This window comes from Colossoma macropomum, unplaced genomic scaffold (assembly GCF_904425465.1).
Source record: "Colossoma macropomum unplaced genomic scaffold, Colossoma_macropomum, whole genome shotgun sequence".
NCBI lineage: Eukaryota > Metazoa > Chordata > Actinopteri > Characiformes > Serrasalmidae > Colossoma > Colossoma macropomum.
Window position 1 is genome coordinate 9,279,163 of NW_023494784.1, and position 13,641 is coordinate 9,292,803.

The window sequence follows — 13,641 nt, forward strand, 5'->3', positions numbered from 1 at the left end:
TCCAGAGTGACATTTAGAGACAAGCTTTGTTGTGTTCTCTTATCATCAAAACCTTCTCTGTCCAAAATGGTAACTTTATATGAAGGAAAGAATGTTCTTAACTTTGAAGGATAATAATGTAGCAAGATTTTATTCTGGGTTGTTTTGGACTATTCGTGTTGGTCCATTCATCATGAAATGTTAACACAGTGTAAAGGGCAGCTGGCATTTTCAAAATGGCAAAGAAGTAAAGAAAAAGAAAAATGAAAGTGTTTTTTTTCTAGTGCAAAACTGGCTACTGTGCTGGTTCCCAACCTGGTATTCAGGCCCACCCTAAGGTTCACATTTTTGCTCCAAGCCAACTCACAACACTTAGGCCTTATTCATACATACGGCTTCTGTGTGGCCTGAGCGACGCGGCAGCGTGACCACTACAGCTGGCCTTTCATTAAGTTAAGTTAACCTTATTAGTCCCACAATAGGGAAATTTCACCTCTGCATTTTATCCCATCTGTGCAGTGAAACACCAGATACACACTAGTGAACGCACACACTAGGGGGCAGTGAGCACGCTTGCCTGGAGCGGTGGGCAGCCCCTATCCACGGCGCCCGGGGAACAGTTGGGGGTTAGGTGTCTTGCTCAAGGGCACTCCAGTCACATACTGTCGGCTCAGGGGAGTGAACCTGCGACCTTCTGGTCACAAGGCTGGTTCCCTAACCTCCAGCCCATAACTGCCATACGTACAGCATTTGTGCTGTGGAGCGGAGCAACAAGAAAGTTATACAGAAATTCCTGTTTCCGAATGGATATATGGTCACATCAGTCAATCTGCTCAATAAAAATCTAATTCATAAAAGTGCATGACATATTTGTTTATCCTCAGCAGCATTCTGACTTGAAGTTTCAAGCCTGGTAGACCAACCGGAAAATCTGTTTGCAGCACAGAAGGTTGAACTAGTATTTTGTCATGAATGAAATTAAATTAAAAAAAGATAATGTTTCAAGTTTGTAGACATTTTAATATTCATTGATTTTCATGGGTTTTTATCAGTATATTTTGCTGTGTGACGCATAAAAATGGCTTCAGTGCAGAGTCCGGGATGCTCTGCTGCTTCGCACATGCAGCCTGTGTGAAAGCGCTGACCAGTTAACACGGGTGCCGAAATGAAAAGCATGGCTTTCAGATGCAGCATGTGTGAATCAGGCCTTAGGGATGAAGAAAAACATGGACTGTCTGGGGGCCCTGAGGACCAGGGTGGGGGCCACTTGGCTAGTGCAAAAAATGCATAAAGATACCATCAAGCTAAGGCTCTGCCAGAAGCGAGACTTAGTGCGGATAGATAAACACAGATACAGAGAGATTACAAGATCACACATTTTGATTAAGGGCACAGTTGCTGTTTATTTGAATGTGTGTTAATGAGGCCGGGAGAAGTTCATTCCTCAAACAATACAAAGAAATGTCCTTGTTGCCTGGATTTGAGCGAAGGATGGCCTGAAGTGTTTGTGATTCCTCTTTTTGTCTGAGACTTGTTCCATTTCCTTCATTGTGAGAAAAAAAAGGCACTTTAGATATTAAAGCATACTGTAGTATTTCTCATTATGAGGTTGTTGTAAGAATTTTATGATTATTTGTTTACTTATTTTCAGACCTTTTTACTGAAGGATTTTTTTTTCACATGCTGTATCTCACTGCACTGCCAGTAAAATGAAACAACCAAAATTATCAGCCGTTGCTGTGGAATGACTTCATTGATAAACTTTACTTTTTAATTCAGTTAATAAAAACGGACTAATATGTCATATTTTAGTGCATATGAGTGTTTGTTGAGGTTGTATATGGGTAATATCTCCTGTTCTGGTGTATTTGAGCATATTGAGGTAGTTATTGGACTAACATTTCCAAATTTAATCTATAATACTGTTTACTGTTTAGCTCGTTGGCTAATATCTCCTGTTGTAATGTATAGAAGCATTTATTTAGGTTTTTTATGGGCTAATATCTCCTAGTGTACAGGAGCGTTTATTGAGGTTGTTAATGGACTAACATTTCCTATTTTAATGTATAAGGCTGTTTACTGAGGTTGTTTATTGGCTAATATCTCCTGTTCTAGTGTATATGAGCGTTTATTGAGGCAGTTCAAGGGCTAATATCTCCTGTTATGTATTTGAGCGTTTATTGAGGTTGTTTATGGACTAATATCGCCTATTTTAATGTATAAGACTGTTTACTGAGGTGGTTCACGGGCTAATATCTTCTGCTCTAGTCTGTAGGAGTGTTTATAGAGGTTGTTTATGGACTAATATCTCCTATTTTAATCTATAAGACTGTTTACTGGGGTGGTTCATGAGCTAATATCTCCTGTTGTAGTGTATCAGAACTTTTATTGTGGTTGACAATGGACTAACATTTCCTATTTTAGTGTATAAGACTGTTTACTGAGGCAGTTCATGGGCTGATATCTCCTGTTCTAGTGTTTATGAGCAGTTATTGGGGTTGTTTATGGACTAATATCTCCTATTTTAATGTATACGATTGTTTACCGAAGTGGTCCATGGGCTAATATCTCCTGTTCTCGTGTATTTTAATATTTATTGAGGTTGTTAATGAAGTAACATTTTCCATTTTAATCTATAAGACTGTTTACTGAGGTAGTTCATGGCTGATATCTCCTGTTCTAGTGTATAGGAGTGTTTATTGAGGTAGTTAATGGACTAACATTCCTATTTTAATCTATAAGACCGTTTACTGAGGTTGTTCATGGGCTAATATCTCCTAGTCGATTGTATAGCCATGTTTGTTAAGGATGTTTATGGGTAGTATCTACTGTTTTAGTGTATAGGAGCGTTTATAGTGGTTGTTTATGCACTTTTTCATTTTCATGTATAAGCTTAAACTACATAGCAATGTTTTTGAGGTTGTTCATGGGCATATATTTTTATTCATGTTGTTGTGTATGTACTGCTTTCTCCTATTCTAGTGATGGAAAGCTTATTGAGGTTGTTTGCGGACTAATATCTCATATTTTAATGCTTTCATTTTTCGCTGTGTTGAGACCTGTTGCCTCTGCTGTTGTTATGCTGAGCATTCAGAGGGCAGAATTTCATCTCTCTCTTTCACTTCCTCCATCACTCAATCTCCACACACTCTTCAGTGTGTGGCCATGACTCGTTGGTAAACATGGAGAGATGAATACGTTTCGGTCTCTGGGCTTCAAATGCAACAAGGCCATAATTAATACAGACTGAAGGCAAATATATGCTGAGTTCTCTACAGCTACGCTCTGCGTGCTCTGATTATGAAATTATAAAGCCATTTCAGTTATTAAAGTACAGTAGCATTACTCAGCTCACCCCCTAATGTGCCTAGCATGAATGCTCCTCTGAGGCTGAATAGATTTGCCACACTGTATATGTCTAGCAGGTTAGCGTTGTGTAGCTCTGTTTTGGTCTTGTGGTCATTTTAAAATAAGATTTTAGGGGGTTTATTACATACTAAGGTTTATTATTCAGTAACTACAGGGACTTCACTGCGAACTGGTTGAGCTATTCTTATGTTATAGAAGTGCGTAATAAAACTTTTGGCCCGCTGGTGGGCCCTGGCCATTTAGGGGGTTAACCCCATTAGACTGGACAAAACTCCACACTGTGGCGCATTACTTTAAAGCGTTGTTTTTGTTCACATGAAAACGAAGACGCTGGGATAACTAGCGATCTCTAGTTTGACAGTGTGGAACATTTCCTTCCCTCATTAAACTAAACTACACAGTTCGTCCTCCTGCATGGAGCATTGATTTCTCTGTTGTTTTTGTATATATAGATAATTCATCCACTATCTTTGCTGGTGTTTTGGGCGTTTTTGCATTTGTTGGCTTTGGAAGTTTGTTTATATCCTGTTTTAAGGTATAGGAGGGTTTTGTGATTGTTTAAGGGCTTATATATCCTGTTCTAGTGTATATCAATGTGTATTAATATTATTAAGTGCTGTACCTCATTAGTTGAGGTTGTGCTGAATCTGTGGATTGACCTATAATATTTAATGTTACTGTCAAAAAAACAGCTTGATCATGCAAGGCACAATGGTAAGCAAACATATTTGCTTCTTTAGCTTTGCGCTGGTGCTATGAGGCTAATGTAGCAACAAGCAATAGAGGTTTCTATTACATCCATTAGCATAAAGCACATTGCTGGTCTCACAAGGCTAGTCGTGAAACCATAAAGCGAACACACATCTGAGGCAAGTTCTAAATTTTTTGGTGTTGGATTGTGGCAAAATCTACTACTAACAAGAATAAGCCCCCTCTAAAACCCACCCCCAAGTTCCTCCACGCTGTGCTCTTTTAACTTTGAGTACAATCAATAACACAAGCAAAGCAGGCTGGCTAGGAAAATTAACTATAGCTAGGTAGTGAAACGATCTGTAGCAATCGTTAGCTAATGTTTATTCTTCCAAAATTAATGTTTCAGGTTTGTCGGTGTGATCAATAAACAAAATTGATTGAAGTTAAAGAATGAACTGGTTCAAAAGAACTATTTTCCCTTAAAGTTTATTTTTACCGCATTTGACATATTCTCCACACATGACTAACATCTACAATGCTTAATTGAAGTTTTTTAGCAGGCTTTGCAGCGATGCTAACCTACGTTACATCTGTGTGCTAGCGATAGACTTAATGTCCGTCAGCCAGTGTTGACAAGTGCACCATCGCCCCCTACTTCGAGCTCTGCCTTCCTAAAATGTTTGATTGGTTTAGAAATTTCACACTCAGTTTGCTCCCACCCTAATGAATTTATCATTTTTTAGACCAGGGCTGCTCAATCCTGGTCCTGGAGATCGACCACCCTGCAGAGTTTAGCTCCACCCCTAATTTAACACACCTGATCCAGGTAACAAAGGCCTTAAGGAGCATCTGACTATTAGAGCCAGCTATGTTGGATCTGAACTTTCTAGGGTGGTAGATCTCCAGGACCAGGATTGAGCCCCCGTGTTTTAAAGCTAAGTTTCTCATGGTTATCCTAGATGTTCTTGATCATGTCTGGCCCCACAAGACTAGCAGACCACATGCTTAAGCCAGACATACACTGTGTGATTTTACAAATCTTGTTCTTTGGTAAAAAAAACTCACACTGTACGTCTGAATCACCCATCAGGTACAGACAGAGCCTACAATATATATGCTCACATGCAACCAACAGACAGCTCTGTCCATGGACAGCTTCCAATAAGCGGTTTCGTTCCAAACAACACCTTGTGCGCCCGGGTACTGAGCAAAAACATTGGCTGAATCCCAAATGGCTCACTGCACTATACAGAGCGCACTATGTAGGAGTTAAAATACTGGCTCTCGCACCCAAACGGTGCACAATATGTCTAATAAATAGCCACTTGGTGTTCAGCCATGTGTTCACAGCTCCACAAATAGTGCACTGCTTGACTGCAGAAGCTATAATCTTACATCTCATGTCATGCACTATGTAGGAATGATGGAGCTGTTTGAGATACAGCCCTTGACAAGCTGTGCTACAACAGCTTCGCTAACTTACGCAGTGTCCAGTAGAGGTCTGCACAAGGTGGGTTCACCTGCAGGTCCTGCGTGATCTGCTAAATAACTTATGGGCGGATTCACTGTAAAGCACACCGGTCATTGCATGTAAGTGAAATTGCCAAGTCAGTCTGTGAGGCTGTCCAGACTGCGATGAAGTCAAAGTTCTGACATGTCAGATATCCATCCGATCGTCCAGCTGCTCAGTCGAAGCTCATTTGGGCAGTTAATCAGACATTGCTTTCCTTCTAACACTGCACATCAAACAACAGCCGATGAAGCTGAAATTTGGCCCGATCATAAAATTCAGTCAGGTGTGACCAAATCGGGTTTAACCCCTTTCATGGCCAGGGCCTGCTGGCAGGTCCTAGGTTTTGTTACACGCTTCTATAACATAAGAACAACTCAGCCTGTTTGCATTGAAGTCTCTGTAGTTACTGAATAATAAGCCTTAGTATGTAATAAGACTGGGATTTTAAGGGGTTAAAAATGGGCTAAAAAAGCACAGAATATGTCTGGCTTTACCTTATACTGTGTAGATTAAGATTAAGTGACCCTTATTAGTCCCACAGTGGGTCAATTTCACCTCTGCAATCTAACCCATCCGTGCAGTTAAACACCACATACACACTAGTGAAGACACACACTAGGGGACAGTAAGCACACTCGCCCAGTGCGGTGGGCAGCCCTATCCCCAGCGCCCGGTGAGCAGTTGTGGGCTAGGTGTCTTGCGCAAGGGCACCTCAGTCACAGACTGACCTTCTGGTCACAAGGCTGGTTCCCTTAACCTCCAGCCCACAACAGCCCTATGACTGCCACCTAATAATAGACTTGATTATTATGTGGTTTCTGACACACTCAATAATCCAATCATAATCAGATTTCTGCATTTATCTGATTATTGAAATGGTCATGTAAGCAGCACTCTCTGATTTCTTAGATCGGAATAAGGACTAGAAATCTGATTAAGAAATTGGATAAAGAGAGCTGGGTTTTAGCTCAGTAATCAGATTTCTCAGTGCATGTAAACTCTTACTCTGATTTCTTTCGGATTTCTCAGTCTGCGCATGTGCGAAAACAGATGGCGGTACTGGAAATAAGCAAACGGCGTTGCCGCAAGGTAGCATGCTTAAAGCAAATACATGCTTGACGAAATTAAGGTTTAAATTTTCTTCATCTTCTAGATGATGTATATTCATATTGTCAGGTAAAGTGATGCAATGATTTTAAAAAAAGCTGCAGCGTGAAGTTTGAGTTTTACATTTTGTTTATCTCACGTCTTCTTCTGTGAGTTTATTGGCTGGTTGCAATGCAGAAATCTGATTACTGTCTGACTCATATAGACCTGGTGTTTCACGTTATCTGGTTACTCAAGTGCATGTAAACGCTTTGATTGGATTACTGACACAGTCTGATTCTCTGCAGTTATCGGATTATTAAGTGCATGTAAACACACTCCCTGTATGACACACTGTTATCTATAAACAAGCACAATAGTGCAGACAGAATTCAGCCTTCAGTGTAACTGTTATTACATTATTAGCTACACAACATGCTTTTGAGCAAACTTCAGAAGCACGTCTTATTTGGTGTGAGGTGTAAATTGAATTTTTTGCTCTTAATACAAGTCTGAAAAGGTTAAGGTGTTATTTTCGAGGCTGTGGTCTCGTTTTAGCCGTACACTAGTGATTCACCGTTCTTTATGATAAGTCGCCACCCATCAGAGAGCAAAGGTGAACCGCTGCCGTCTGCTTCTCTCCAGCCGAGGCTCAACACCTCCCACGCTTCAAACGTAGAGCAACACGGAGGCTCTGGAACATTCCACCCAGCCTGATGAGATCTTAATGAAACACAGACCGACTCGGGCCTGCACGGTACGAGCCCCATCCCCATTGTGTTGGTTCTCTGGTAATTTAGTGCAAATGTAAATATGAGCCGATGTATTGAACGAAGCGCCGAGTTGGTTCTGTGAAAGAAACTTCATGCTTGAGCTAACACTTTCCTGGATTAGTCCTGTGTTGACCTAGTGTTTGGAAACGAATGATTAAAATGAAGGCGGATATACTTTGACTACTGTTTCTCTTCGTTCTTTTCCAGTACGGAGTTTGAGGATGTCCAGACTGGGCTATTTAGTTTCATCCATCCTTGTGGCTTTCCTCTTTAGCTTGGCCAGCAGATTTCGGGTTCTATTTTAGATATGTGTAAGTTTCTCATCGATGTATTTTGAGAAGCTATTAATCCGGCTCCTGGCTAGCGTCACCCGGAACGCTGAAGTGGATATTACAGCCTGGATTATAGGAACCTGCCTTATCTTAATTACATTTGACCATCTGACACATGGGTAATTGACTTCTTGCTATATGTGTAAGGGGCATCAACCTGCCTACCACTCGCTGTGCCCTTGCCTGTTTCTCCCTTCCTCCCCTGGAATAAAGGAAGATATTTACGAGGTCTCTGGCAGGACCTCTGTTAAAACGGGAGCTGTTATTAACTGTAATACCCCAGCATTCACACGTCCTATATTATCAGAGACAATGACAGCAGGCCTAAGTGAGTACGGTTTGAATTACTGTCGGACACATCAGTTAGGTGGGATATAAGCTCTGAACTGGCCCAACTGTTCTTAACCCTTTAGAGTTTAGCATTAGTGTTGCCATTTAGCTCTAAATTTCACTTGCAGTGCATTTTTTAGTATGAAATTTGCATAATTGCATAATTATTACTTACTTATTACATAGTAATTACATAAGCAATTACCCATACTTCCTGTTTCAACAGATTTGCATCTGAATTTGACCTCTTTCTGTTTATTTTGGATTTTCTTTATGGAAAGCAAGACCACACACCACAAATAACTTCTCATCGAATTCAAATTAAGTACATTTTTTTCCGCTTTTACTTACAAACACAAATGTGGCATCAGATGAAAGTTTCAAAGCTGCACTTTCCACAGAACATTGAACCCAAAGCAAAAGTGCAGCAGTGCTGGAAGTCTGTCAGTTGTGATTTCCATTAAAATGAATATAATTTTCTCAGAATATTTTCCTGCCAAAATGCTGACATGACATTGCCTTTAATGATGCTGTACTGGACAGAAAGGCCACATGCCTCCGTTTACTCGCCCGCCGGACACCGGACACCAAGAGCGCCCGGTCTTTCGGAATGCAAGAAAGCATAAATTGCATTGTCAGTGGAAAGAATCCTTGCCATGCACCATGTATTTATAGCTGCCCCTTAGCTTTGCACGGCGTGATATAACTTGATATTTGGGGTGTCCAGCAAAGACGAGCCGCTAAGTGATCGGCTGTTGTTAAGGCTCCGCCAGCCAGCAGTGTAACCGGAGAAGGGGACAAGCAGTGCCGTTGTAAATAGCGAGAGTGGACAGCTCTGTCCTGGCCACATCAATCACATCAACAGGTCAGACTTAGAGTTAGAGGCCGGCCGCTAGGATGCTTGGCATGACGGCCAGGGCACAGCGCTCGGTGGATTGCAAATTACCTTTCTCTGAATCCTCTTTCCGCTAAAAAGGAGGCTGAAATGTCAGCTCATTGTAATCCATGGCACAAAAGATATGCACAGTGTTATCTAAGATGCAAAAATAATACCTATAACCAGTCTTAGATGCCTTATAATACATATGAACAAATATTAGATAATACCAATAATCAGTCTAAGATGCAAAAATATCTTTAATCAATCTAAGATGTTAAAACACTACCTATAACCAGGTGAATAATACCTACATTCAATCTAAAATAATAACTTTACAATCAAATTAATACTAAAAAAATACCTATAAACAATCTAGATGCTAACATAATCCTTATAACCAATGTAAAATTTTGAAATATCATTATTATCCTGTCTAAAATGCTAAAATAAAACCTATAACCAATTTGTGATATTAAAATAACATTGTTAACCAATCTAAGACAATAAAATAATATCAATAACCAATCTAACCTGCTATATACTGCATATAAAACAATGTATTAATTAAATAGTATCTATAATTAATCTAAGATGCAAAAATAAAACAAATAATCAATATATGCTAAAAATAATACAATCTAAGATGACACTACATATAATCTATATAATATGCTAAAAAAATGATACAAATGATCAGTCTAAGATGGTTAAATAACATCATGAATCAATCAAAGATGCTAAAATAATATCTTTAGCCAATTTAAGGTGTTAATAACCAAGTAAATAATACCTATATTCAGTCTAAAATAATAACAATAACTATGATTTAAATAATACTAAATAATAATACTAACTTTATTATTTAAATAATACTAAATAATACTTCTAGACAATCTAGATGCTGACATAATTACTTATAACCAATCTAGGATACTAAAATAATGTTGTTAACCAATCAAAGACACTAAAATAATATCATTATGCATATATATGTAATGATATTATTTTAGTGTGTTTTTGATTGGTTGATTACTGCTAATCTAATGCTTGTAATCAATCTAATATGCTAAAATAATATCTTTAGCCAATTTAAGGTGTTAATAACCAAGTAAAAAATACCTATATTCAGTCTAAAATAATAACAATAACTATGATTTAAATAATACTAAATAATAGTAATAACTTTATTATTTAGATAATACTAAATAATACTTCTAGACAATCTAGATGCTGACATAATTACTTATAACCAATCTGGATACTAAAATAATGTTGTTAACCAGTCAAAGACACTAAAATAATATAATGTTTTATATATATATATATATATATATATATATATATATATATATATATATATATATATATATAAAATCAATCAAAAAGACACTAAAATATCATTACAATATGTATATGTAAGATGCTAAAATAATTGATAATATGCTAAAAATTATACAAATGATCAATCTAAACAATCTAGATGCTGACATATTTACATACTTATAACCAATCTAGGGTACTGAAATATCATTGTTATCATTAACCAGTTAAGGATGCTAAAATAATACCTACAATTAAGATGCTAAATTAATGCCTATAATCAATCTAATATGCTAAAATAATAATTTCTTAACAAATCATGGATTATATATAAAACCCATAAGCAACCTGTGATACTAAAATAATACATGTAACACCTCTAAAACACTAAAGTAAAACCCATAGTCAATCAAAGGCTCTAAAACAGTCGGAGCAAATCTAAGAAGCTGATCTTTTCACTGGTACTCTACGTTGGTACCTTGAAAACAGTCCTGATGTGTTCTGGGTTTAAAGTCTTCTCTCCTGAACTCCACTCCAGCTGTTCCTATCAGCACAGCCCTCAGATCTACAGGCTGTGAACCGTTACATTCTTGGCTGCCAGTTTTACGCTAGTGAGACAAGCCAGAAGCGTTTGGTCCTGTAACCTGATCTTAAGCGCTTTCGCTTTATCTCCGTTTCAAATGTTCCAGAGGAATCTAAACACTGAGGCTGTGAGGAGCAAAAAAAGCTTCTCATCCAGATGTTTCATCTCCACACCTCCACCTGCGCTCTCAGTTGATCATCTGCAGTGGGAGCTCAGCGGTGATGATGGTGATGGTGATGGTGATGATGTTCCTCAGAGGTTGATTATTTTTACTGTGAATTGGCGTGTTGACTGGAGTTGGCTGTGTCTCAGCAGGACTCTCACCTCATTTACACACGACTGGAGCGACGGCACTGAGTCACATTATCACCCTTCAGCTCACACCGGCATACAGCTGCATTCAGCTCACCTGACACTGCTTCCCCCGAACACACACACACACACACACACACACACACACACACACACTTTTCTAGTTCAGTTCAGATAAATTCAGTTAAATTCAGTTCAGATTAGTTCAGTTTAGTTCAGTTCAGTTTAGATTAGTTCAGTTTTATTCAGTTCAGATTAGTTCAGTTTAGTTCAGTTCAGTTTAGATTAGTTCAGTTTAGTTCAGTTCAGTTTAGATTAGTTCAGTTTAGTTCAGTTCAGTTTAGATTAGTTCAGTTTAGATCTGTTTAGTTAAGTTCTGTTCAGTTCAGTTTAGTTCAGGTCAGTTAAATACAGCTCAGTTCTGCTCTGTTCAGTTCAGTTCAGTTTGGCTCAGTTAAGTATAGTTCAGTTCAGTTTAATTTGATTTAGTTAGGTTTAGTTTAGTTCAATTAAGTTTAATTTAGTTTAGTTCAATGCAGTTCAGTTTCATGTAGTTCAGTCCAATTTAGTTTAATTCAGTTTAGTTTAGTTTAGTTTAGTTCAGTTTAGTTCAGTTCAGTTCAGTTCAGTTTAGTGTAGCTCAGTACACTTTAGTTTAATTCAGTTCAGTTTAGTTCTGTTCAGTTTCATTTAGTTCAATTTAGTTTAGTTCAGTTAAGTTTAATTTAGTTTAGTTCAGTTCAGTTTAGAGTAGTTCAGTTCAATTCAGTTGAATTCTGTTCAGTTTAGTTTAATTAATTTCAGTTTAGTTCCGTTCAGATTAGTTTAGTTTAATTCAGATCAGTTTAGTTTTGTTTAGTTTGGTTTAGTTTAGTTCAGTTCAGTTTAATGTAGCTCAGTCCAGTTTAGTTGAATTCAGTTTAGTTCAGTTCAGTTTAGAGTAGTTCAGTTCAATTTACCTCATTTCAGTTCAGTTATTCAGTAACTACTATGATTACTCAGCAACCAGTATGAATAGTTCAGTATCTACTGTACATTTTACAGTAAAAATGATTTTGACCCTTAGAGTTTAAGGAGTTATTTATACCACAGTTCCTGTTACTGATAACACAATCATGAATGTTATATATTTTAAAACAGACAGTGTGTTAAAATTTTAACATAAAGAGGCTCTGAATTACACAGTCTGTGTCACAGATATGTTAGTTTCTTAATGCCTTAAAGTATATCAGTAAACAAACAACAAAGCAACAAACAAATGCAAAATTAATGAATAAATAAATAAATAATGTTTAAAAAAAATGTTCCGCTGTGAGTTGGTCACTCACTGACCCTCAGGCGTTGGCGTGTTACAAATTTTGCTGCTGTGTCTCCTAAGATGAGCTCTCATTTTTCCTTTTCTGTTACAGTAATACTCCAACGTTTTTCAACGTTCTTTTGACTTCTGTTGAATTCTGTTTCAGTTCAATGGGTTTTGTTTTTTTCCCACTGGGTGCAGGAAAATATGTATGAGAGTTCTGTTCACACTCGGCAGGTTCGGTTCAGTTTAAATGAACTCTGGAGAGGTTTGATCTGTTAGAGCAGTTTGTTAACGCAAGCGAAAACACTGTAATGCACATTGTTATAATGGAGTTCAGTGGATATTATCCCACATATTGTTGCCAAATTTCTGAGGATATAAAATGTTTTTTTTTTCGGTTTTTGTTTTCATCTTTTGGTTAGATGTCAAATACAGTACTGTGTAAAAGGCAGACACTGTTTATTCATTTCATTTCTCTCAAAACAGCCATTAAGAACAAGATAATCATTTTTTTATTCTTCAATTTTTAAGACTGGAGTTCAAAAACTATTGAAAGCTACAGAGAAAATGTGACTCCTAACAACCACCTGGAAGACCTGGTAGACACCAACACTGCCCCCATCAGATAAACAGCACTTAAAGCTTTCATCTCTGAGAGAGAGGAGAAAATCAAGCTGCTTCAGATCTGAAAACATCCACAGGTGTTTCTGTCCATCCTTCCACTGTGAGAAGACGACTCAGCGCTGTGGGTCTGAAAGGATGTGTAGCTGTCAAGAAGAACCTCACTGAGAAAAGGAGACGGACACATCAAACAAAGAAGCTGAACGATGGACTGACCACCCCAGAGTCCAGACCTCAACACCACTGAATGTGTTTGATTACTTCAGAAAATGATCAACCAACTTCTAAGACTGAACTTTGGAGGTGTGTCTGCAGATTCTTTGAGGAACTGAAAGTGAGTCTCCTGAAGGAGACTGAAAGAGTGGACACACTAAATTCTGAAAATTTGGTTTTGTATTTTATCTGTTTCCTGAAGTTAAAAAATGAATATCTTGTACTTAATGGCTGTTTTAGCTAGAAATTAAATGAATGACTTTTCCACAGTACTGCATATCATCAGGGATAGTCCGATCATAATCAGATCTGAGTAAGATCTAGAATCTGATAAAGA

At 37.9% G+C, this 13,641-nt stretch overlaps 1 protein-coding gene across 2 annotated transcripts in view; it reads left to right on the top strand.

The window, feature by feature from the left end:
- The window catches only part of znf385b (zinc finger protein 385B), a 178,364-nt gene that overhangs the window by 32,943 nt on the left and 131,780 nt on the right, over positions 1–13,641 (top strand). The gene's annotated exons all lie outside the window — the stretch shown is intronic.